Source organism: Triticum dicoccoides, chromosome 3A, assembly GCF_002162155.2.
Source record: "Triticum dicoccoides isolate Atlit2015 ecotype Zavitan chromosome 3A, WEW_v2.0, whole genome shotgun sequence".
NCBI classification, from domain to species: Eukaryota; Viridiplantae; Streptophyta; class Magnoliopsida; order Poales; family Poaceae; genus Triticum; species Triticum dicoccoides.
In genome coordinates this window covers 671,712,346-671,738,172 of record NC_041384.1, presented here as the reverse complement: position 1 = coordinate 671,738,172, position 25,827 = coordinate 671,712,346, and the positions used below count along the sequence as shown (strand labels likewise).

At 45.6% G+C, this 25,827-nt stretch overlaps 1 long non-coding RNA gene across 1 annotated transcript; it reads left to right on the top strand.

The window, feature by feature from the left end:
- Positions 1-5,440: 5,440 nt before the first annotated feature.
- On the top strand, positions 5,441-6,037 carry LOC119272700. Its single transcript, XR_005134780.1, has 2 exons — positions 5,441-5,595; positions 5,704-6,037. It is a non-coding gene; the product is annotated as an uncharacterized LOC119272700 (long non-coding RNA).
- The last annotated feature ends 19,790 nt before the right edge of the window (positions 6,038-25,827 follow it).

The window sequence follows — 25,827 nt, the reverse complement described above, 5'->3', positions numbered from 1 at the left end:
TTGCTGCTGTTGCTGTTGCTGTTGCTGTTGCTGTTGTTGTTGTTGTTGTTGTTGTTGTTGTTGTTGTTGTTGTTGTTGTTGTTGTTGTTGTTGTTGTTGTTGTTGTTGTTGTTCTCGCCTTGGTTCTGAACTAACAACTACATCAAGGTGTTCTGTTGCTGGATCAACTGAGTGAGCTCCGGTGGAAAGGTAAATCCGGGGTCACGTCTCGGAGGCATCTGAGGGTTTAGAGGGAAGAGAATAGAATAGAATGAGGTCTAGTGAGAAAACACTACCATATGCACATGAGACAAACACAATCATTTCACTCAATCAATCAAAGGCATACAATCGGTCTAGAACTTATCGTTATAAAAGTGCTTGGACTATACTATTTACATGGTGGAATACTACTACTGATATGGTGGTCGATTAGAAAAATTGATCGGTCGAAGACTACATGATATCCACTCCAACTTCATCAACATAGTCATCATCGCTATCGTCGGGGTCCGAGTCGGTGTCGTCGATGATGATGTAGTTCTCTGGGAGAATCTCCTTGGGTTCTTCGTCTTCTTCTCCTGGCGCGGGGTCTCCCATGAAAACTCCTAGCTTCCTTTCCAGGTCGTCATTCTTTTCCACTAGCACGACAATTTCTTCCTCATAATCTTCGCACGTAGCCTTGAGTTCTTCTTCAAGATCCATGATCCTTGTCATTGCCTTCTTCAAATCCATCATGCTTGCGCACATCTGATTCTCCTGGCGACGGATGTGCTGGTTTAACTCCTGAATGAAAGCGGCAATTGATCTATCCTTCCTAGTGCTGATCATCTCCCATTGCTCATCTCGGCACCCACAAATCTGGTAGACAGTATCCTTGAGATCCTTTTGGTAAACTTCTCCAATGCGTCCCATTGTGATATGAACTGCCATACTCTTTCCTAGACTCCAGGTTGGTGCATCAAAATACAACTCTATGGGCTTAGTGACTGGTGTAAATGTCCTTCCTGGTACTTGAATTTGAATCATCCAGCGCTCCTCTTCTGGTAAAGTGGCATTGTAAGTCCCGGTGAAGCTTGGTATTACAATGTTTAGGTACTTAATGACTTCCTTCAAGTGACGTCCAAAAGGGGTGTCTTCATCCGGTTGCGTGAACTTGATCCTTGCATCCGCCATCCTAAAGAGTAGAAAATGGAGAGGAGTTAGAAGTGAGAAGAGAGTAGTGATCTAGGGCTTTAGCTTAGTGGTCGTGTCCTACAGTCAGCGTGTGCTCTGATACCATCTTTGTAGCGACCAGACCTCAAACAGTCTGATCTCTGTGTATAAGTGTCATCCCTGGATCGGTAATGCTGACACACACAATACTTGAAGGATTTATAACAGAGTGGTAATCACACACTTATTACATCGAATGTCTCAAAAGAGAACTTATTACAATAAATATGGCTTAAGGCCATCTAATACGATAACAGCGGAAGGCTTGGAAGATAAAGTGAGTCCATCAACTCCAACAGCATCACTGAGTGAAAGACCACAACCTAAGGCTCCTTACTCGTCGTCTGAAAAGTCTGCAACATGATACGTTGCAGCTCGAAAACGGGTCAGCACATAGAATATGCTAGCAAGGTAACACAAGAGAATAATGAACAGAATAAAGCTATCACTATATGCATATATGGCTGGTGGAGGCTGTATGGTTGATATGTTTTATGTAAAGCCAATTTTCCCTACTGCAAAGGAATATATTTTATTTAACTATAAAATTTGTTGAAAACATTGAGAATGGTAAACCCCATCTCAATCCCAATTAAAAGTAATCATTAACCCAAACAAAATTATATAATTAAGAGTGATGAGATCCACATGATAATCCAAGTACTAGATACTCAAGATGTCCATAACTGGGGACACGGCTAACCATGATTAGTTTGTACACTCTGCACAGGTTTGTGCACTTTTCTCCACAAGACTCGATCTCCTCCGTTGGATTTCTCGCACTACATAATGTTTGAGAAACGGATGACCGAGACACAATCTTTCAGAAGCGTTAGCACCTTACGATGGGTAGACCGGTACACCTACATCCCCTACATCTGCTAGTCTACCATTGTAAGAGTTCAGACAACTTAATCAACTATGCTAGAGCCAATAATAGCATGTGGCTGCACACGGAATTTTCCAGTATGAAAAATCTTATGATCCCTTTGAGTCTGGGTGGCAGTCCATAGGAGAATCACATGGTTCCCCGAGATTTCCAAAAAAATACAGGCAATCACTAGGTTCCCCAGGTGCCTCAATCCACCCAGATGTGTATTAAAGTTGCCACCTTAAATTGAACCATTAATTAACAATACTCACATCTGTCATGAAAACTCTCAAACCCAATCCACGTCTACGAGCATAGCATGGCAATATAAGCATAGGTAGAAGTAACTCCCAAGGTTTGAATGCAGGGCAATAGGTTCCTACCTCATCAACTACTTCCCAACCCACAATATAATTCAGATCCTAACCATGCAATGTTTGAGGGTTGATCTAATGCAATAAAAACTTGGTAGTAAGAGGTATGATCAAAGTGTTACTTGCCTTGCTGATGATCCGCGAAACCTATAGACTCGTAGTAGCACGCTTCGCACTCCGGGTGTTCTATCGCAAACATACAAGCATACAATAAGCAATCAAGCAAGGGCACGTGTAAAATTCGAATAAGAGATCTAACCAGAAAGTTCAACTTAAGAACTCTGGTTTGCAAAAAGAATCAAATCAAACGAAGCAACAAAACTCAAACGGCGAAAGAAACAAGCTTCGTTTACTAATCTGGACTAAAGTCAAATTTTATAATAGAAAAAACTTGTTTAAGTTGATTAAACGGAAAGAGGGTTTCGAGACGAAACTCTAGGCGTTTGAATCTCCTGATTCCGTTAAACGAGCGAAAAGTTATACTAAAACGAAAATTGGATCAGAAATCACGATCGAAAATAACCGTGAAAAATCCAAGAAAAAGAAAATCTGGCGAACAGGCTAACGAAGGAACGTTCGCTGTCTGCGGCTAAATGGTGAAAACCGTTCGCTAAAACGAACGTAAAAACGGGCGTTCGCTAAATAACTAAACCGAAAAAACCGAACCGAATCTAATAAAAACGGATCTAGGGTTTAACAAAAACCAAAACGATTTTCTCACGAAAACCGAGGCAACTACCTCGAGGTCCGGCGAGGGTCCGGCGCTCCGGCGCGGCGGCATGGGGCGCAGCACGTCGGCGGGTGGCATGCGGCGCGGCACGATGCTGCGGCGGCGCGGGCGGCGGTGGCGGTGGTGGCGCGGGCGGCGGCGGCGGATCGGGGCTAGGGTTAGGGTGCGGTGCGGTGCAGATCAGTCGGGGGCTCGGGGCCGCGGCTTATAAGGGCCAGCCCGAGCAGTCCTGGCCACTTACGGTCCGGAGTCGGTTCGTCTTTTTTTTAAATAATTCCGACGCTCAGACAATAAAAGAAAAGAAATACTAAACGGACTCCAAAAATCCCGAAATAAATTTTCCCCGTCCTCAAAAAATAAGCCAGACAAGGTGAATATTTATTTGGGCTTAAAATGCAATTTTGAAAAACGCACTTTTTTCCTAATTCAAATAAAATAGCAATAAAACTCCGAATAAAAATCCTATTTGATTTTAATATTAATATTACGATATTTCTCTATTTTGAGGAAGTCATTTTATCCTATCTCTTTTATTTTTATAAAAGAAATAATCGAAGAGTAAATAATTAAAATCAAACGATCCTCTTTTCAAAATTCGAGAAAAACTCGAATATGAAAATAACAAAATCCCCAACTCTCTCGTAGGCATTGGATCAGTGATGGAGAATTATGCCGGATGCGATCGATCATGTAATAGTCATAACATAGGGTGACATAGAACTAGCTCCAGTTCATCAATGTAATGTAGGCATGTATTCCGAATATAGTCATACGTGCTTATAGAAAAGAACTTGCATGACATCTTTTGTCCTACCCTCCCGTGACAGTGGGGTCCTAATGGAAACTAAGGGCTATTAAGGCCTCCTTTTAATAGAGTATCAGGCCAAAGCATTAACACGTAGTGAATACATGAACTCCTCAAACTAAGGTCATCACCGGTAAATATCCCGATTATTGTCACTTCCGGGTTAATGGATCATAACACATAATAGGTGACTATAGACTTGCAAGATAGGATCAAGAACTCTCATATGTTGATGAAAACATAATAGGTTCAGATCTGAAATCATGGCACTCAGGCCCTAGTGACAAGCATTAAGCATAGCAAAGTCATAGCAACATCAATCTCAGAACATAGTGGATACTAGGGATCAAACCCTAACAGAACTAACTCGATTACATGATAAATCTCATCCAACCCATCACCGTCCAGCAAGCCTACGATGGAATTACTCACGCACGGCGGTGAGCATCATGAAATTGGTGATGGAGGACGATTGATGATGACGATGATGACGGATTCCCCTCTCCGGAGCCCCGAACGGACTCTAGATCAGCCCTCCCGAGAGAGTTTAGGGCTTGGCGGCGGCTCCGTATCGTAAAATGCGATGAATCCTTCTCTCTGATTTTTTCTCCGCGAAAGTGAATATATGGAGTCAAGGTTGAGGTCGGTGGAGCGTCAGGGGGCCCATGAGGCAGGGGGACACGCCCAGGGGGGTAGGACGCGCCCCCACCCTCGTGGACAGGGTGTGGGCCCCCTGACGTGGATCTTTCTTCTAGTATTTTTTATATATTCCAAAAATAATCTCCGTTGATTTTCAGGTCATTCCAAGAGCTTTTATTTCTGCACAAAAATAACACCATGGCAGTTCTGCTGAAAACATCATCTGTCCGGGTTAGTTCCATTCAAATCATGCAAGTTAGAATCCAAAACAAGGGCAAAAGTGTTTGGAAAAGTAGGTACGACGGAGACTTATCACCTCTTTGATATATTCGATCGTCGGTGATGGTCGCTCCTCCCTTCATTCCCGAGTGCATTACACCAAAATGTCTAGCACACGGGAACGAAGGAGAAGCGGCCCCCACGACAACAGTCGGGATTCTTCCTCTCTGATATTTGCGACCGTCGGTGATGGTCACCCCTCCTTTCATTCAAAAGTGAATTACATCAAAATGTCTAGCACCTGCGAATGAAGAAGAAGTGACCTCGTACAGTCAGCTCAACTAACTCTGATTCATATTCTTGCATGATTATGAATAGTCTCTGAAAAATAAATCTTGTGCAAGTTAGCTCTTTCCAGTATTTATCTTTTTTTATGCGGGAATATTTCTAGTATATGTCAAAGCTAGTATTGGTATTTTCTAGTACCAGAACAAAGGGATCAGGGATTAACAAAAACATTTCGTGAGGTGGAGTAACTTGGTGATAGTCAAGTGACTGTACTAAGAATTAAGGCAAAGAGATAGAATGATGTCTGGGGCCTGAATGAGCAGAAGCAATGACGCATTACTTGACTTCAACAGGTTTACGTCAAATACAGTGCTCTTTTCCGGATCACAAGAGAAGCTTATCCGTATGAGGACACGTCTCAACTTCTTTCTCGGGTGATCTCCAGCTATGGAGCTAACCGAATAATGTGGGGAAGGTGAGTTCAATCAGCGCATCAATGGGAGTTTCATCGCATCAGACTATTTTCACTATACGCCTATAGCTCCATGAGTGTGATGGTATATTCTGGGATTCTTCTTTGCAGTGACTTCCCCTACGTCGTTCCCGAATGTGGCTACAAGGGAGCAAAGGAGGCAATCTCTCATGTCGCTGGCAAGGCAGCTGTTTCGTCTTCAGATCTGGAGTGGATTTTAGGCAAAACAGTAAGCCAACTATTTCAAGGTGCATGGGTTACTCCATGAGGGAGATGTGGCATGGCAGGCATGACAGTGTTGCGGCTCAGTTTGGTATTGTTCAGTTTAGACATCCTTGTTTGGAAGGGGGAAGGATCTATCTAGTTTGGTATTGTGCAGTTTGACAGTCATGTTCAAGTGTGTATCCCTTCTCCAGAGGTTTAATAAATTCAATAGTTCTTCCTACTGCGAACCTTTCTGCCCTCCCACAAGAGTACTCCCTCCGTCCGGAAAAGTTTGTCCCTTAAATGGATGTATCTAGCACCAAGTTAGTGTTAGATACATCCATTTGAGGGACAAGCTTTTCCGGATGGAGGAAGTACATAGTATACGGAAAATAATGACTTGTATCACAAAAATAGACCAGATTTTTCTTTTTTCTTTAAATGAAACCGGTGATGGGTATAGTTTATTTTAAAAAAAAAACCATGGAAGAAGCTGTGGGAAACTTTAGTTGTAGTGCCGAGTACTTGCCGTGATAAGTCTGACATGGTTCGTGTGAAGACGTGTGCTACTGCTACATGAGTATCATGTTTCCATTACAGCATTATTAGTACGTTGATGAGATTGATGATTAGTATTGCGACTCTAATTGCAAAGTTTATGATACAATTCCTGTTGCATACACTAGTAACATACACATATTCCTAGACTATGTTACTACCTTCATAGTAGTAACATAAGTATGGTAACATGCAAAGCCTCATTTATTAGGTTATAGACTCATATTGCATTGGGACATGTGATGTTACAGTAACTAGCTAAGTTACTCAAACTACCTATCTCCTCATTAACTCATTGCCACATAAGCGAATTTGCTGAGTTGGACTCGATATTACTGCTGAAGTTACTCCCACTGTGGTAGTCTTAGCATGTGTTCTCCATGATTCTACTTTTTCCGGACACAATTTAATTAACTTTTCAGGTGCAAGCATCCCTTTAGCTGTTAGTCTGTCTCCACTTCAACTGATCCACGTGTGGGCATGCATTTTTCTTCTTCTCAAGTGTCAGGATTGAGGTGCGTGCTACGTGTCTCTCGGGTGATGATCCGATCGGTTCCGCCGCCTCCGCAGCCGTTGGATTGCGCAGACGATAGCTGTATTAAGAGTTCAGGACTAAGATTATATAAAAAAGAGTCACACTTCACGTAAATACACTTTACTCTTTAAACATTCTTTTTGTGGGAATACTCTTTAATATTTGCTTCACTTATAACGACTGACTCACCACATGTGGATGATCAAGCGTATGACCAGGGGCGGCAAACTCCAAACACCTACACCTAAAATGTTGTTATGATCCATCTTTACAGTTGATTTGGTCTCGACAAGGCTTCGATACTAAGAGCATCTACTGTCGGGCTTTGCAAATCCAGCCCCTCAAACGCCCGTGGACGAATCCAGGCGTGTCCACGAACACTAACTGGTCAAGCCTCAAATTTGCCTTCTCACACTCGAACACCTCAATTATCATATCTTAAATCCATACAAACTCATGCAACTACGTCGATGAAGTTACACACATCATCCCGCTACTCCATCACTACTAAGGGCATGTTCTGATCTCTGAACTTCCAAAACTTCTCGAAATCAGCTTCTGAAGCTAGCTTCGGGAGCTCCTATTCGCCGCGTTCTGCGGCAAATTGCGGTCGCTTCACACAGGGTGCGCCTGAATTGGGCCAGCCCATTGCGGCTGAACAGAAGCGAGCGATCGGGCAGAAAAATGAGCAAAAAATAAGCCGATGCGAGAACTAGAAGTCAAACCGTTGATCTCCTGCTATGCAGGCAACTAGCTTTGCCAGTGCGACCAAAGATAGTTGTTGGCTAACTTGTAGTGCCGTATTTAAAGAAGGAGTGGCGAAAACTGAACGTTGCTTAAGAAATTACGAACAAAAATTCCTTTCAAACACCTTTTTTCAATTATGGACCAAATTAAGAAATTACGAACAAAAACGACCAAATGTTGAAACTTTCTGAATACTTTTTAATTTTGAACAAAAATTTAAAATCCCGAACATTTTTTGAATTTAGTGAACAAAATTTTGAAATCGAGAACAAAATTTGAACATGAACATTTTTTAAAAGCACGAACATTTTTTTAATCTTGAGAAATTGTTTGAAACGGCGAAAAAATTTGGAAGCGCGGAGAATTTGTTAAAGCATGACCATTTTTTTGAATCTTGAGAACAAATTTTGAAACGGAGAGCAAATTTGGAAGCGCAAACAATGTCTTAAAGCATGAACATTTTTTGAATATTGAGAACAAATTTTGAAACGAAGAACAAATTTGAAAAATACCAAACATATTTGGAAGCGCGAACATTTTTTGAAAATGTGAACAAAAAAATTGAAATCTGGTACATGATATGAATTTAGAAATTTTTGAATTTTTTGTGTAAAGAGAACTGTTTTTGAATTTTGAGAATATTTTTTTTGAAAACTGAACATTTTATGGAAACACAAATAAAATTTGATATATTTTTAAAAAAAGATAAGAAAGAAAAAGAAAAAGAAATAACACACCAAAGAAAGAAAACAAGCAGAAAAAAGAAAAAAAGAAGAAAAGAAAAAAGAAACAGAAATAACTAAAAACGAAAAGAAGAAGAAAAAAGCATTGCTAGAAGTTGGGCCGGCCCACTGCGTCGTTCGCTCGCGCACCCCCTCCCTGTGCGAAGCGTCGACATTACGACGCAGCGGCCGGCGTATAGGATTTTCCGCTAGCTTCTTACTCTACCTAGCGATTTGTGAAGCGTTCTGCACGTCGACTTCAAAAAAAAGAAAAAAGAAACCATTCTGCACGTCGTAGCTTCTCCCAGCGATTTGGCCTGCTGGGGAGGCTGCTGGCCTGTTCGGCTATAGCTTGGGCTGGCTGGAATCAGCCCAGCTAGGGCCTGGCTTGGTTTTTAGAGATAAAAGGGGCTGGGCGGCAGTAGGCAGAGAACATCTGGGCTGAAAAGTACTTCATTTTTTTTCCACAGGCACTAGGTTCTGCGAATTTTTAGTGCACAGAGAGATGTACAGAGAGGCATGCAGTCCGATTCTGGGTGAGTAAAAAACATGTCGAGTTTATCAATTATCTTACAATCACGTACTCTGTTATAGCCCGATTTTGGGTGAGTCCAAAACAAGTTGAGTCTATCCATTATCCTACAATCATGTACTGTGTTATAGCAGTAGGGAGAGTACAAAGTAGTCAGTACAAGTTACTACATGTTATCCCAGTTAAGACAAGTTATATAATATAGAATAACAACAAGTCTTGTCCTTTGCCATAGAACAAAAGCTTCATTTGCATATAAGTTTGCAAATCAAAATGGCCACCCATCTAAAGACATGAGCATGATTACTTCACCAACTAAGAGCAAGGGCGGTAGCTAGTTCATGCCTAAACAAATCGATATTAGGAGTACTTTCCGCCGATGTTGAAGCATCCGATGCATTTAGAGGAATAACATACTTCTTGTATCTATCTAAAATAGTCGGAACACAATCCGGATCCCTGTTAGAAGTAGTTGGGGGCGCACCTCTCTGGAAGTCGGGGACGTGATATCGTTCTCCTTTGTACGATGCTAGATAGCCATCCTTGTTAGGATAGCCAGCGTCTACTAGGTAATACTTGCCTATACAAAAAAGACAAGCATGATTGTGAGTTCAAGGTTATGATAAATAAGTTGCAATAACAACAAACATTCGTGTGAATTAGAGGATATATTACATACGCTGCAATATCAAGAAATGCTAACCCTTTGGAGGATGTGGGAATGTGGCCTTGTCATTTTCAATTGCATGGAATAAAGCACTTGTATCATGCATATAACCCGGTTGTCCAATTGAAACGTAGGTGAAATGCATATCAAAGTCGCATACTGCCATCACATTCTGAGTTGTTGCACCCGTTCTTCCAATATACCTTACTTTTGAAGGTCATTCCGGAATAGAAGCCCTAATATGTGTCCCATCTATTGCACCAATGCAGTCTTTGAGATGAGGATAAGCCCTTTTGTCACACTTAATCCTTAATCCTATCATGCACGATGCGAAAATTAGGGTCTTGAGGTCTAATGTAGTGAGATGACATCTTGACCACACATTGTATAACCTCATGGAATTTATGGTGGACCGTATCCGCTCCATGTTTGAAACGGTTTTGGGTTCTCCTATTTGATTCACACACCCCCAAGGTCCACAAGAACATAGCTAGAGACTCATAAGTGGTAACGAACCCATACTCCTCCACCAATATGTCATGAAGATCAAAAAACACATTTGCATTCATTCTCAACATTGCATACGTCTCTCCGGATGTGCCAATAGTCTCTTGCAACCATTCAAAACCACTCAACCTAGATATCCTAGGGTCGGTCTTCATTACCCAACTTTTACAATACTTCCCAACTATGGATGACACACCCGAACAACGCATGTCCATATCATGTTGATATTGGAAAACCATAACTTTCTTTCATTCATAATTTGTGTCATCATCACTTTCACTATCCGATGACATCTGCATATAAACAACCACCAGCATACACTACTGGAATCTGGCATTTTGCCGTCTGCCAGCTGACGACAAAGAGGCTCTTTGTCGTCCGCTTCCACAAAGCGGACATCAAAGAAAGTGCAGATGGCAAAACTGCTATTTGCCGTCAGCTGCTTCTTTGCCGCCGGGCAGCTGATGACAAAGAGCTAGACGGCAGACGACAAAGAGCCAGGTGGGCCCCATAGGGCACGGCGTGGCTAGGTTAGATTCTTTGACGTCTGCTAGCGGATGGCAAAAGAGGTGACTACTTTGCTGTCTGCTAGCAGACGACAATGTTACTCCTTTGCCGTCCGCTTGCGGACGACAAAGAGGAGATGTGGGCCAGCCCTAACGGTGGCCCTCTTTGCCGTCTGCTAGCAGACAGCAAATAAGGCCCACTTAACGGGCCGAGCCGTCTCCCCTCTCTCTCTTTCTCTCTCTCCCTCCCGCGCGCCCGCCTCTCTCCTCTGTTGCCGCCGCCGGCCAGCCCCGCCCCCCAGACCCAGCCCCCGCCGCCGACCAGCCCCGTCGCCGTCCAACCCTCCCCCCGCGAACAGGAGCCCCACCGTGCCCCGTCACCGGAAAGGCCTGCGCCGGGCCGCCCCGGTGCTGGACCCCTCCCCAAGGTCCCTGCGCCGCCCCGCCCTGCTGCCGTCGTCCTCCCCGCGGCCTCTGCGCCGCCCCGCCCCACCGGCCGACCTCGCCGGAGCAAGAGGTATTTTTTTTTCTATTTTTTCCCGTTTTTTTGTTCTCTATTTTCTTGTTTTGTTTTAGGTTAGTGCTAGGTTGAATTAGGTGTAGTTTTGAGTTTTTAGGTTTAGATTAGTGCTAGGTTTAGGTGTAGTTTTGAGTTTTTAGGTTTAGGTTAGTCCTGGAGTTTTTTTTCCTGTTTTGTTTTAGGTTAGTGCTAGGTTTAAGAAGAGGAAAAAGGAGAAGAAGAAGAAGAAGAGGAGGAGGAGAAGGAGGAGGAGGACGAGGAGAAAGAAGAAGGAGAAGAAGAAGAAGAACAAGAAGAAGAAGAAAAGGAAAAAAGAGAAAGAGGAAGAAGAAGAAGAAGAAGAAGAAGAAGAAGAAGAAGAAGACACCCCGACACTACATCCACGTCCCACAAGTGACGCCGACGTCCGGCGTCCCAAAGCAACTGTTCTCGGCGTCGATGGCGGTTGAACACCATTGCGAATTCGCCAAGGTGTTTGACCGTCATCGGCCACCAGAACTATTGTTGCGGGACGCCGGGCGCCGACTTCACTTGTGGGATGTGGATCTAGTGTTCAACGTCGACCGCCTCATGTAACTTGCACCAATGGTAGCTGCTATTTAGTTTACCCAGAAACGAGCGTGTTAATTAGGGGGTTCCTCGGTGTCGATGATACCCTAAATAGCAAGTATCGTCAGTGCGAGGTACATGTGGCCGTTGGTGTCGAATACTACATCCACGTCCCACAAGTGACACAGGGGTCCTACGTCCAGCAGCAACAGTTCTCGGCGTCGATGGCGGTCAAACACCATGGAGAATTTGTCTGGCAGCCTCAGAGATGACGATTGAAAGCTAAGTGTTGAAACTTAAAACACCCAAACTAACTCAAGTCGGTTTGGTTGTTTGAAATTTCAAAACTTGGCTTTAATCCTCATTGTAGAGGCTGCCAGACAAATTCGCCAAGGTGTTCGATCGTCATCGGCCACTAGAACTATTGTTACGGGATGCCGGGCGCCGGCTTCACTTGTGGGATGTGGATCTAGTGTTCAACGCCGACCGCCTCATGTAACTTGCATCGATGGTAGTTGCTATTTAGTTTACCCGGGAACGAGCGGGTTAGGGGGTTCCTCGGTGTCGATGGTACCGTAAATAGCAAGTATCGTCAGTGCGAGGTACATGTGGCCGTCGGTTGTCGAATACTTGCTATGTTACTCATCTTTCGATTTAAATGTGCAGTTATTTCGTCGCTCCGAGGGTCTAGTGTTCGACGAGCTCCGCCCCTGCGTTTGTTGGTGAGCACAAATGCCATCTCCTCCTCCCCCCTTCATTTGCTATGTTCCGGTCTTCGTGCCGATGAAACTTGCTAGTATAGGTGTCGGTGTCAAAACCGGCGGATCTCGGGTAGGGGGTCCCGAACTGTGCGTCTAAGGCGGATGGTAACAGGAGGCAGGGAACACGATGTTTTACCCAGGTTCAGGCCCTCTTGATGGAGGTAAAACCCTATGTCCTGCTTGATTTATTCTTGATGATATGGGTATTACAAGAGTTGATCTACCACGAGATCGGAGAGGCTAAACCCTAGAAGCTAGCCTATGGTATGATTGTATGTTGTCCTATGGACTAAAACCCTCCGGTTTATATAGACACCGGAAAGGGCTAGGGTTACACAAGGTCGGTTACAAAGGAGGAGATATACATATCTGTATTGCCTAGCTTGCCTTCCACGCCAAGTAGAGTCCCATCCGGACATGAGACGAAGTCTTCAATCTTGTATCTTCATAGTCTAACAGTCCGGCCAAAGGATATAGTCCGGCTGTACGGAGACCCCCTAATCCAGGACTCCCTTAGTAGCCCCTAAACTAGGCTTCAATGACGATGAGTCCGGCGCGCAGTATTGTCTTCGGCATTGCAAGGCGGGTTCCTCCTCCGAATACACCACGGGAAAATTTGAATACAAGGATAGTGTCCGACCCTGCAAAATAAGTTCCACATTCCACCATAGAGAGAATAATATTTCCACAAATCTAATCTGCTGACTTGTTTCGGCAACATGACGTTATGCCATGGCCCGGTGATTATTCAAATCGTTTCCTTTAACTAGCCCCGCACATAACGCGAGGCAGTTTTTTGACACGTCTTGTCAAGGCAGAATTGTGTCCCCCTTATTACGGGATTCTCATCAATACGGGCATGGGTAACCCAACCGCGCCATCGATTACGGTGCTTGGGGGATAAACGAGTTTTACCAGGCTAGTGGGGGCGCATAGTTTTGGCCGCCCTCATAAAGGGACAAGGTTTAACCTTTTTCTACCCACGCCTTCTTCCTCCTTGCTCATCCACTCTTGCGCAGTCGAGCACCAACGCCCAAGCCCACATCCTTCCCCTCAACCTTCTCCAATCATGTCCGGAGTGGGAGGGAAGTGGATGGCTTCCTCCGTTACGGAGGAACACATCAAAAAGTTGCGCGGAGCCGGATACTTAGCCGCGAATATCGCGCATCGGCTGCCCGCTGCGGGGCAGATCGTCCCTACCTCGGAACCTCATGAGAGGGTAGTTTTCCACCACCACTTCCTCCTCGGACTGGGGTTTCCCCTTCATCCATTCGTCCGTGGTCTCGTGTTCTACTACGAGCTAGACTTTCACGATCTGGCCCCGAACTTCATCCTCAACATTTCGGTGTTCATCGTCGTCTGTGAGGCCTTTCTCCGCATCCGCCCCCACTTCGGTCTGTGGCTGAAGACCTTCAATATTAAGCCGTAGGTGGTGGGCGGCCAACAAGAAGAATGCGGCGGAGCCATGGTGGGCAAGATGCCCAATGTTATATGGCTCGAAGGCTCCTTCGTGGAGACCATAAAGGGGTGGCAATCGGCGTGGTTCTACATCACCGAGCCACGCGACACCAACTGGGTGGCTGCCCCCGAATTCCGATCCGGATTCCCTACACGGCTCACTTCCTGGAAAGAGAAGGGCTTGTCGTGGGGTTCATCGGTGGAGCTGGACGGACTCCAGAAATGTATCCTAAACATGTCAAGCAAGAAACTCAAGCTTGTCAACATAGTCCAGGTCATGCTCATCCGCCGGATCCTCCCGTGTCAACAACGAGATTTTAACTTGTGGGAGTTCGACCCGACCCGGCACCAAAATCTGAGCGAGCTTTTCGACACGACGCACAAGGACGTCTGGAGGGTGCCGTTCAAGGGCGCCGAGGTCCCTCCCTCTCTTACAGAGGACCACGGCCTAAGCGCGAAGCGCCAAGCGCATTCAGTGAGTTCTATACGTCGGGTAGGATTTTTACTTCCCTTTGCTTAACCATGTGCGGGATCTGAGTCTCCACGCCTTTGACAGGACTAGGTGGAGACATCGGGGCAGATTAACTGTCCGGCCCCTCTGCCCAAAGACACTTGGGGGATAAAAGCGTCGAAGGGCCTTTTGGGCTTCAGCCTTGGCATTCTTCACGCTCTCAAGGGCCGCGGCAAGCTTAGACTCTCGCGTCTTCGAGTCAAGCTCCAACGCCTCGTGCTTCGTCATGAGAGCCTGGAGCTCTTGTTGCACCTCGCCCACCCGCGCCTCTTTCTTTTCTCGCTCGGTGCGCTCCTTGGCCGCTTTGTTTTCGGCCTTGGATAGCGCTTGTTTCACAGTTGCCACTTCGGTAGTGGCCCCTGGCAAATTTATGATGGTCCTGTCATTTTGCAATCACATCTTTTTTATATATACACATCTATATACTATGTATTACTTACCTTTGTTCTCCTCGAGCTGCCTCTTGGTAATGCCGAGCTCTTCCTTGGACCCTTTGAGGTCCTGCTTTAGTACGGCAACCTCCGCAGTCAGTGCGGCAGAGGCCAGCAGCGAAGCCTGCATACGCATATAGACATACTTATATTAGACTCCTGCGATATTGTTTGATCCTCTGTTTGGCTTTTCTTTGTGAACACCGAACAGAGCATCATGGGCTACTGTCTATGCGGTAATATTTCTCCTATATTTCAAAAACTTACCTCAAAGCCTATTAGAAGGCTGGCACAGGCTTCAGTCAGTCCGCTCTTGGCGGACTGAACCTTCTTGATCACTGCACTCATTATAGTACGGTGCTCTTCGTCGACGGAAGCGATGTGAAGCGCTCCCAACAGATTGTCTGGTGCCTCTGGATGGGCAGAGGTCACCGGCACAGGCGTCTTGCCCCTTTTGGAAGGAGGCCGCCTGCCCGAGTCCGGAACCACTGGGGGTTCCGGCGCGGTGTTCGGCTGAGGGCCAAACTCGGAGCCCTCGGGAGCCTTGCTCCCTCTGCTCCCGGAGTCCGAAAGGTCGCCTTGAGGCGCCTCCGGGACTGTCTCCCCTCGACCCGGTGCCTCTTGAGACAATACCTCGGCGTTGTCCGTAGGGCAAGGGGAGGTGGCGGTCGAAAGTGGATCGCTATCCATATCCGACGAGCCCATGGAGCCGTCCGACAATACGTCGATACGGGCTCGTGGCGGTCTGCATAGCCATAATTCGGCGTTAGGAGAGGCAGTGCGACAAAGGTATGCTATGAGTTACTCTGGTAGCCGAATACTTACGACTTCGCCAGGGGCTTGGCCCTGAGCAGCCACTCGTCTTCGCCTTCGGTGGTGGTGGTGGAGTAGTCCGGAAGGAGAGTCCTTCCCTTCTTGGACCCTTCGGCCTCCCTAGTTGGGGCGGTCTTCCTTTTCTTGTCTCCCCCGACTGGAGGGGGAGCATCTTCATCTTCCTCCTCATCTTCGGGGGAGGAGTGCGTCGCGGAGTTATCGGACAATGAGTCCGATATCACCTGGCGCTGGGAACTCTTCCAGGTTCCCTTGGCCTTCTTGGTCTTCTCCGGCACCTTGTAAGGAGCCGAAGTCAGCATCTCCGACAGGAGAGCGTCCCCAGTGTCTTTGGGCAGAGGGGCCGGACAGTTAATCTGCCCCAATGTCTCCACCTAGTCATGTCAAAGGCGTGGAGACTCAGATCCCGCACATGGTTAAGCAAAGGGAAGTAAAAATCCTACCCGATGTATAGAACTCACTGAATGCGCTCGGCACTTCGCGCTTAGCCCGCGGTCCTCTGTAAGAGAGGGAGGGACCTCGGCGCCCTTGAATGGCACCCTCCATACGTCCTTGTGCGTCGTGTCGAAGAGCTCGCTCAGAGTTTGGTGCCGGGTCGGGTCGAACTCCCACAAGTTAAAATCTCATTGTTGACACGGGAGGATCCGGCGGATGAGCATGACCTGGACTATGTTGACAAGCTTGAGTTTCTCTCTTGCCATGTTTAGGATACATTTCTGGAGTCCGTCCAGCTCCACCGATGAACCCCACGACAAGCCCTTCTCTTTCCAGGAAGTGAGCCGTGTAGGGAATCCGGATCGGAATTCGGGGGCAGCCACCCAGTTGGTGTCGCGCGGCTTGGTGATGTAGAACCACGCCGATTGCCACCCCTTTATGGTCTCCATGAAGGAGCCTTCGAGCCATATAACATTGGGCATCTTGCCCACCATGGCTCCGCCGCATTCTGCTTGTTGGCCGCCCACCACCTACGGCTTAATATTGAAGGTCTTCAGCCATAGACCGAAGTGGGGGCGGATGCGGAGAAAGGCCTCACAGACGACGATGAACGCCGAAATGTTGAGGATGAAGTTCGGGGCCAGATCGTGAAAGTCCAGCTCGTAGTAGAACATGAGACCATGGACGAATGGATGAAGGGGAAACCCCAGTCCACGGAGGAAGTGGTGGTGGAAAACTACCCTCTCATGAGGTTCCGGGGTAGGGACGATCTGCCCCGCAGTGGGCAGCTGATGCGCGATATTCGCGGCTAAGTATCCGGCTCCGCGCAACTTTTTGATGTGTTCCTCCGTAACGGAGGAAGCCATCCACTTCCCTCCCGCTCCGGACATGATTGGAGAAGGTTGAGGGGAAGGATGTGGGCTTGGGCGTTGGTGCTCGAGTGCGCAAGAGTGGATGAGCAAGGAGGAAGAAGGCGTGGGTAGAAAAAGGTTAAACCTTGTCTCTTTATGAGGGCGACCGAAACTATGCGCCCCCACTAGCCTGGTAAAACTCGTTTATCCCCCAAGCACCGTAATCGATGGCGCGGAGGGATGTCTATCTGAGTGGGCGTTCATTGAGTAATTTGATTAGATGAACTTAATTATCATGAACTTAGTCTAAATCTTTACAATATGTCTTGTAGATCAAATGGCCCATGTTGTCCTCGACTTCAACGTGTTCCTAGAGAAAACCAAGCTGAAAGATGATGGCAGCAACTATACGGACTGGGTCCGGAACCTGAGGATCATCCTCATAGCTGCCAAGAAAGATTATGTCCTAGAAGCACCGCTAGGTGACGCACCCATCCCAGAGAACCAAGACGTTATGAACGCTTGGCAGTCACGTGCTGATGATTACTCCCTCGTTCAGTGCGGCATGCTTTACAGCTTAGAACCGGGGCTCCAAAAGCATTTTGAGAGACACGAAGCATATGAGATGTTCGAAGATCTGAAAATGGTTTTCCAAGCTCATGCCCGGGTCGAGAGATATGAAGTCTCTGACAAGTTCTTCAGCTGTAAGATGGAGGAAAATAGTTCTATCAGTGAGCACATACTCAAAATGTCTGGGTTGCATAACCGCTTGACTCAGCTGGGAGTTAATCTCCCGGATGACGCGGTCATTGACAGAATCCTTCAGTCGCTTCCACCGAGATACAAGAGCTTTGTGATGAACTTCAATATGCAGGGGATGGAAAAGACCATTCCTGAGGTATATTCAATGCTGAAATCAGCAGAGGTGGAAATCAAAAAGGAACATCAAGTGTTGATGGTGAATAGAACCACTAAGTTCAAGAAAGGCAAGGGTAAGAAGAACTTCAAGAAGGACGGCAAGGGAGTTGCCGCGCCCGGTAAGCAAGCTGCCGAGAAGAAGCCAAAGAATGGACCCAAGCCTGAGACTGAGTGTTTTTATTGCAAGGGAAGTGGTCACTGGAAGCGTAACTGCCCCAAATACTTAGCGGACAAGAAGGCCGGCAACACTAAAGGTATATGTGATATACACGTAATTGATGTGTACCTTACCAGTACTCGTAGTAGCTCCTGGGTATTTGATACCGGTGCGGTTGCTCACATTTGTAACTCAAAGCAGGAGCTGCGAAATAAGCGGAGACTGGCGAAGGACGAGGTGATGATGCGCGTCGGGAATGGTTCCAAGGTCGATGTGATCGCCGTCGGCACGCTACCTCTACATTTACCTACGGGATTAGTTTTAAACCTCAATAATTGTTATTTAGTGCCAACTTTGAGCATGAACATTGTATCAGGATCTCGTTTAATTCGAGATGGCTACTCATTTAAATCCGAGAATAATGGTTGTTCTATTTATATGAGAGATATGTTTTATGGTCATGCTCCGTTGGTGAATGGTTTATTCTTAATGAATCTCGAGCGTAGTGTTACACATATTCATAGTGTGAATACCAAAAGATGTAAGGTTGATAATGATAGTCCCACATACTTGTGGCACTGCCGCCTTGGTCACATAGGTGTCAAACGCATGAAGAAGCTCCATGCATATGGACTTTTGGAGTCTCTTGATTACGAATCATTTGACACGTGCGAGCCATGCCTCATGGGTAAAATGACCAAGACTCCGTTCTCAGGAACAATGGAGCGAGCAACCAACTTATTGGAAATCATACATACTGATGTGTGCGGTCCAATGAGTGTTGAGGCTCGCGGTGGCTATCATTATGTTCTCACCCTCACTGATGACTTGAGTAGATATGGGTATGTCTACTTAATGAAACACAAGTCTGAGACCTTTGAAAAGTTCAAGGAATTTCAGAGTGAGGTTGAGAATCAATGTGACAGGAAAATCAAGTTCTTGCGATCAGATCGTGGGGGAGAATACTTGAGTCACGAATTTGGCACACACTTAAGAAAATGTGGAATAGTTTCACAACTCACGCCGCCTGGAACACCTCAGTGTAATGGTGTGTCCGAATGTCGTAATCGCACTCTATTGGATATGGTGCGATCTATGATGTCTCTTACCGATCTACCGCTATCATTTTGGGGCTATACTTTAGAGACTGCCACATTCACTTTAAATAGGGCTCCGTCGAAATCCGTTGAGACGACACCGTATGAATTATGGTTTGGGAAGAAACCTAAGCTGTCGTTTCTAAAAGTTTGGGGATGCGATGCTTATGTCAAGAAACTTCAACCTGAAAAGCTTGAACCCAAATCGGAGAAATGCGTCTTCATAGGATACCCTAAAGAAACTATTGGGTATACCTTCTACCTCAGATCCGAAGGCAAGATCTTTGTTGCCAAGAATGGGTCCTTTCTAGAGAAAGAGTTTCTCTCGAAAGAAATAAGTGGGAGGAAAGTAGAACTTGATGAAGTATTACCTCTTGAACCGGTAAGTGGCGCATCTCAAGAAAATGTTCCTGAGGTGCCTGCACTGACTAGAGAGGAAGTTAATGATGATGATCATGAAAATTCAGATCAAGTTGCTACTGAACTTCGTAGGTCCACGAGGACACGTTCTGCACCAGAGTGGTACGACAACCCTGTCTTGGAAATCATGTTGTTAGACAACCGTGAACCTTCGAACTATGAAGAAGCGATGGCGGGCCCGGATTCCGACAAATGGCTGGAAGCCATGAAATCCGAGATAGGATCCATGTATGAAAATGAAGTATGGACTTTGACTGACTTGCCCGTTGATCGGCGAGCCATAGAAAATAAATGGATCTTTAAGAAGAAGACAGGCACGGATGGTAACGTAACCATCTATAAAGCTCAGCTTGTCGCTAAGGGTTATCGACAAGTTCAAGGGGTTGACTACGATGAGACTTTCTCACCCATAGCGAAGCTGAAGTCCGTCCAAATCATGTTAGCAATTGCCGCATTCTATGATTATGAGATATGGCAAATGGACGTCAAAACGGCATTCCTTAATGGTTTCCTTAAGGAAGAATTGTATATGATGCAACCAGAAGGTTTTGTCGATCCTAAGAATGCTGACAAGGTGTCCAAGCTCCAACACTCGATTTATGGGCTGGTGCAAGCATCTCGGAGTTGGAACATTCGTTTTGATGAGATGATCAAAGCGTTTGGGTTTACGCAGACTTATGGAGAAGCCTGCATTTACAAGAAAGTGAGTGGGAGCTCTGTAGCATTTCTCATATTGTATGTGGATGACATACTGTTGATGGGAAATGATATAGAATTCTTGGAAAGCATAAAGGCCTACTTGAACAAGTGTTTTTCAATGAAGGATCTTGGAGAAGCAGCTTATATATTAGGCATCAAGATCTATAGAGATAGATCGAGACGCCTCATTGGTCTTTCATAGAGTACGTACCTTGACAAGATATTGAAAAAGTTCAAAATGGATCAGTCAAAGAAGGGGTTCTTGCTTGTATTGCAAGGTACGAGATTGAGCACGGCTCAATGCCCGACCACGACAGAAGATAGAGAAAAGATGAGTGTCGTCCCCTATGCCTCGGCCATAGGGTCTATCATGTATGCTATGCTGTGTACCAGACCTGATGTAAACCTTGTCGTAAGTTTGGTAGGAAGGTACCAAAGTAATCCCGGCATGGAACACTGGACAGCGGTAAAGAATATCCTGAAGTACCTGAAAAGGACTAAGGATATGTTTCTCATTTATGGAGGTGACGAAGAGCTCGTCGTAAAGGGTTACGTCGATGCTAGCTTCGACACAGATCTGGATGACTCTAAGTCACAAACCGGATACGTGTATATTTTGAATGGTGGGGCAGTAAGCTGGTGCAGTTGCAAGCAAAGCGTTGTGGCGGGATCTACATGAAGGAAATATGCCCTAGAGGCAATAATAATGTTAATATTTTATTTCCTTATATCATGATAAATGTTTATTATTCATGCTAGAATTGTATTATCCGGAAACATAATACTTGTGTGAATACATAGACAAACTAAACGTCACTAGTATGCCTCTACTTGACTAGCTCGTTAATCAAAGATGGTTATGTTTCCTAACCATAGACATGTGTTGACATCTGATCAATGGGATCACATTATTAGAAGAATGATGTGATTGACATGACCCATTCCATTAGCTTAGCACCCGATCGTTTAGTATGTTGCTATTGCTTTCTTCATGACTTATACATGTTCCTATGACTATGAGATTATGCAACTCCCGTTTGCCGGAGGAACACTTTGTGTGCTACCAAACGTCACAACGTAACTGGGTGATTATAAAGGAGCTCTACAGGTGTCTCCAAAGGTAAATGTTGGGTTGGCGTATTTCGAGATTAGGATTCGTCACTCCGATTGTCGGAGAGGTATCTCTGGGCCCTCTCGGTAATGCACATCACATAAGCCTTGCAAGCATTGCAACTAATGAGTTGGTTGCGAGATGATGTATTATGAAACGAGTAAAGAGACTTGCTGGTAACGAGATTGAACTAGGTATTGAGATACCGACGATCGAATCTCGGGAAAGTAACATACCGATGACAAAGGGAACAACGTATGTTGTTATGCGGTCTGATCGATAAAGATCTTCATAGAATATGTGGGAGCCAATATGAGCATCCAGGTTCCACTATTTGTTATTGACCGGAGACATGTCTCGGTCATGTCTACATTGTTCTCGAACCGGTAGGGTCCGCACACTTAAGGTTTCGATGACAGTTATATTATGAGTTTATGAGTTTTGATGTACCGAAGTTAGTTCAGAGTCCCGGATGTGATCACGGACATAACGAGGAGTCTCGAAATGGTCGAGACATAAAGATTGATATATTGGACGGCTATATTCGGACACCGGAAGTGTTCCGGGTGATTTCAGAGAAAACCGGAGAGCCGGAGGGTTACCGAAACCCTACCGGGAGTAGTAATGGGCCATATGGGCCTTAGTGGAGAGAGAAGGGCGCCAGGGTGGGCCGCGCGCCTCCTCCCCCCTTGGTCCGAATTGGACTAGGAGAGGGGGGCGGCGCCCCCCTTTCCTTCCCCCTCCCCACTTCTTTCCCCCTCCTAGTAGGAGTCCTACTCCTAGTAGGAGTCCTACTCCTACTAGAAGGAGGACTCCTCCTGGCGCGCCTATAGGGGCCGACCGGCCTCCTCCCCTTGCTCCTTTATATACGGGGGCAGGGGGCACCCCTAGACACAGAAGTTGATCCACGTGATCGTTTTCTTAGCCGTGTGCGGTGCCCCCTTCCACCATAATCCTCGATAATATTGTAGCGGTGCTTAGGCGAAGCCCTGCGACGGTAGAACATCAAGATCATCACCACGCCATCGTGCTGACGGAACTCTTCCCCGATGCTTTGCTGGATCGGAGTCTGGGGATCGTCATCGAGCTGAATGTGTGCTAAAACTCGGAGGTGCCGTAGTTTCGGTGCTTGATCGGTCGGACCGTGAAGACGTACGACTACATCAACCGCGATGTGCTAACGCTTCCGCTGTCGATCTACAAGGGTACGTAGATCACACTCTCCCCTCGTTGCTATGCATTACCATGATCTTGCGTGTGCGTAGGAATTTTTTTGAAATTACTACGTTCCCCAACAGTGGCATCCGAGCCTAGGTTTTATGTGTTGATGTTATATGCACAAGTAGAACACAAGTGAGTTGTGGGCGATATAAGTCATACTGCTTACCAGCATGTCATACTTTGGTTCGGCTGTATTGTTGGACGAAGCGGCCTGGACCGACATTACGTGTATGCTTACGTGAGACCGGTTCTCCCGATGTGCTTTGCACAAAGGTGGCTAGCAGGTGTCAGTTTCTCCAACTTTAGTTGAACCGAGTGTGGCTACGCCCGGTCCTTGCGAAGGTTAAAACAACACCAACTTGACAAACTATCGTTGTGGTTTTGATGCGTAGGTAAGATTGGTTCTTGCTTAAGCCCGTAGCAGCCACGTGAAACTTGCAACAACAAAGTAGAGGACGTCTAACTTGTTTTTGCAGGGCATGTTGTGATGTGATATGGTCAAGACATGATGCTAAATTTTATTGTATGAGATGATCATGTTTTGTAACCGAGTTATCGGCAACTGGCAGGAGCCATATGGTTATCGCTTTATTGTATGCAATGCAACTGCGCTGTAATGCTTTACTTTATCACTAAACGGTAGCGATAGTCGTGGAAGCATAAGATTGATGAGACGACAATGATGCTACGATGATGATCAAGGTGTCGCGCCGGTGACGATGGTGATCATGACGGTACTTCGGAGATGGACACCACAAGTACAAGAAGATGATGGCCATACCATATCACTTATATTGATTGCATGTGATGTTTATCTTTTATGCATCTTATCTTGCTTTGATTGACGGTAGCATTATAAGATGATCTCTCACTAATTATCAAGAAGTGTTCTCCCTGAGTATGCACCGTTGCGAAAGTTCTTCGTGCTGAGACACCACGTGATGATTGGGTGTGATAGGCTCTACGTTCAAATACAACGGGTGCAAAACAGTTGCACACGCGGAATACTCAGGTTATACTTGACGAGCCAAGCATATACAGATATGGCCTCGGAACATGGAGACCGAAAGGTCGAGCGTGAATCATATAGTAGATATGATCAACATAGTGATGTTCACCAATGAAACTACTCCATCTCACGTGATGATCGGACATGGTTTAGTTGATTTGGATCACGTAATCACTTAGAGGATTAGAGGGATGTCTATCTAAGTGGGAGTTCTTTAGTAATATGATTAATTGAACCTAAATTTATCATGAACTTAGTACCTGATAGTATCTTGCTTGTTTATGTTTGATTGTAGATAGATGGCTCCTGCAGTTGTTCCGTTGAATTTTAATGTGTTCCTTGAGAAAGCAAAGTTGAAAGATGATGGTAGCAATTACACGGACTGGGTCCGTAACTTGAGGATTATCCTCATTGCTGCACAGAACAATTACGTCCTGGAAGCACCGCTGGGTGCCAGGCCTGCTGCTGGAGCAACACCAGATGTTATGAACGTCTGGCAGAGCAAAGCTGATGACTACTCGATAGTTCAGTGTGCCATGCTTTACGGCTTAGAATCGGGACTTCAACGACGTTTTGAACGTCATGGAGCATATGAGATGTTCCAGGAGTTGAAGTTAATATTTCAAGCAAATGCCCGGATTGAGAGATATGAAGTCTCCAATAAGTTCTATAGCTGCAAGGAGGAGAACAGTTCTATCAGTGAGCATATACTCAAAATGTTTGGGTATAATAATAACTTGATTCGGTTGGGAGTTAATATTCCAGATGATTGCGTCATTGACAGAATTCTCCAATCACTGCCACCAAGCTACAAGAGCTTCGTGATGAACTATAATATGCAAGGGATGAATAAGACTATTCCCGAGCTCTTCGCAATGCTGAAAGCTGCGGAGGTAGAAATCAAGAAGGAGCATCAAATGTTGATGGTCAACAAGACCACTAGTTTCAAGAAAAAGGGCAAAGGAAAGAAGAAGGGGAACTTCAAAAAGAACAGCAAGCAAGTTGCTACTCAAGAGAAGAAACCCAAACCTGGACCTAAGCCTGAAACTGAGTGCTTCTACTGCAAGCAGACTGGTCACTGGAAGCGGAACTGCCCCAAGTATTTGGCGGATAAGAAGGATGGCAAGGTGAACAAAGGTATATGTGATATACATGTTATTGATGTGTACCTTACTAATGCTCGCAGTAGCACCTGGGTATTTGATACTGGTTCTGTTGCTAATATTTGCAACTCGAAACAGGGACTACGGATTAAGCGAAGATTGGCTAAGGACGAGGTGACGATGCGCGTGGGAAATGGTTCCAAAGTCGATGTGATCGCGGTCGGCACGCTACCTCTACATCTACCTTCGGGATTAGTATTAGACCTAAATAATTGTTATTTGGTGCCAGCGTTAAGCATGAACATTATATCTGGATCTTGTTTGATGCGAAACGGTTATTCATTTAAATCAGAGAATAATGGTTGTTCTATTTATATGAGTAATATCTTTTATGGTCATGCACCCTTAAAGAGTGGTCTATTCTTATTGAATCTCGATAGTAGTGACACACATATTCATAATATTGAAGCCAAAAGATGCAGAGTGATAATGATAGTGCAACTTATTTGTGGCACTGCCGTTTGGGTCATATCGGTGTAAAGCGCATGAAGAAACTCCATACTGATGGGCTTTTGGAACCACTTGATTATGAATTACTTGGTACTTGCGAACCGTGCCTATGGGTAAGATGACAAAAACACCGTTCTCCGGTACTATGGAGAGAGCAACAGATTTGTTGGAAATCATACATACAGATGTATGTGGTCCGATGAATGTTGAGGCTCGTGGCAGATATCGTTATTTTCTCACCTTCACATATAACTTAAGCAGATATGGGTATATCTACTTAATGAAACATAAGTATGAAACATTTGAAAAGTTCAAAGAATTTCAGAGTGAAGTTGAAAATCATCGTAACAAGAAAATAAAATTCCTACAATCTGATCATGGAGGAGAATATTTGAGTTACGAGTTTGGTGTACATTTGAAACAATGCGGAATAGTTTTGCAACTCACGCCACCCGGAACACCACAGCGTAATGGTGTGTCCGAACATCGTAATCGTACTTTACTAGATATGGTGCGATCTATGATGTCTCTTACTGATTTACCGCTATCGTATTGGGGTTATGCTCTAGAGACGGCCGCATTCACGTTAAATAGGGCACCATCAAAATCCGTTGAGACGACGCCTTATGAACTGTGGTTTGGCAAGAAACCAAAGTTGTCGTTTC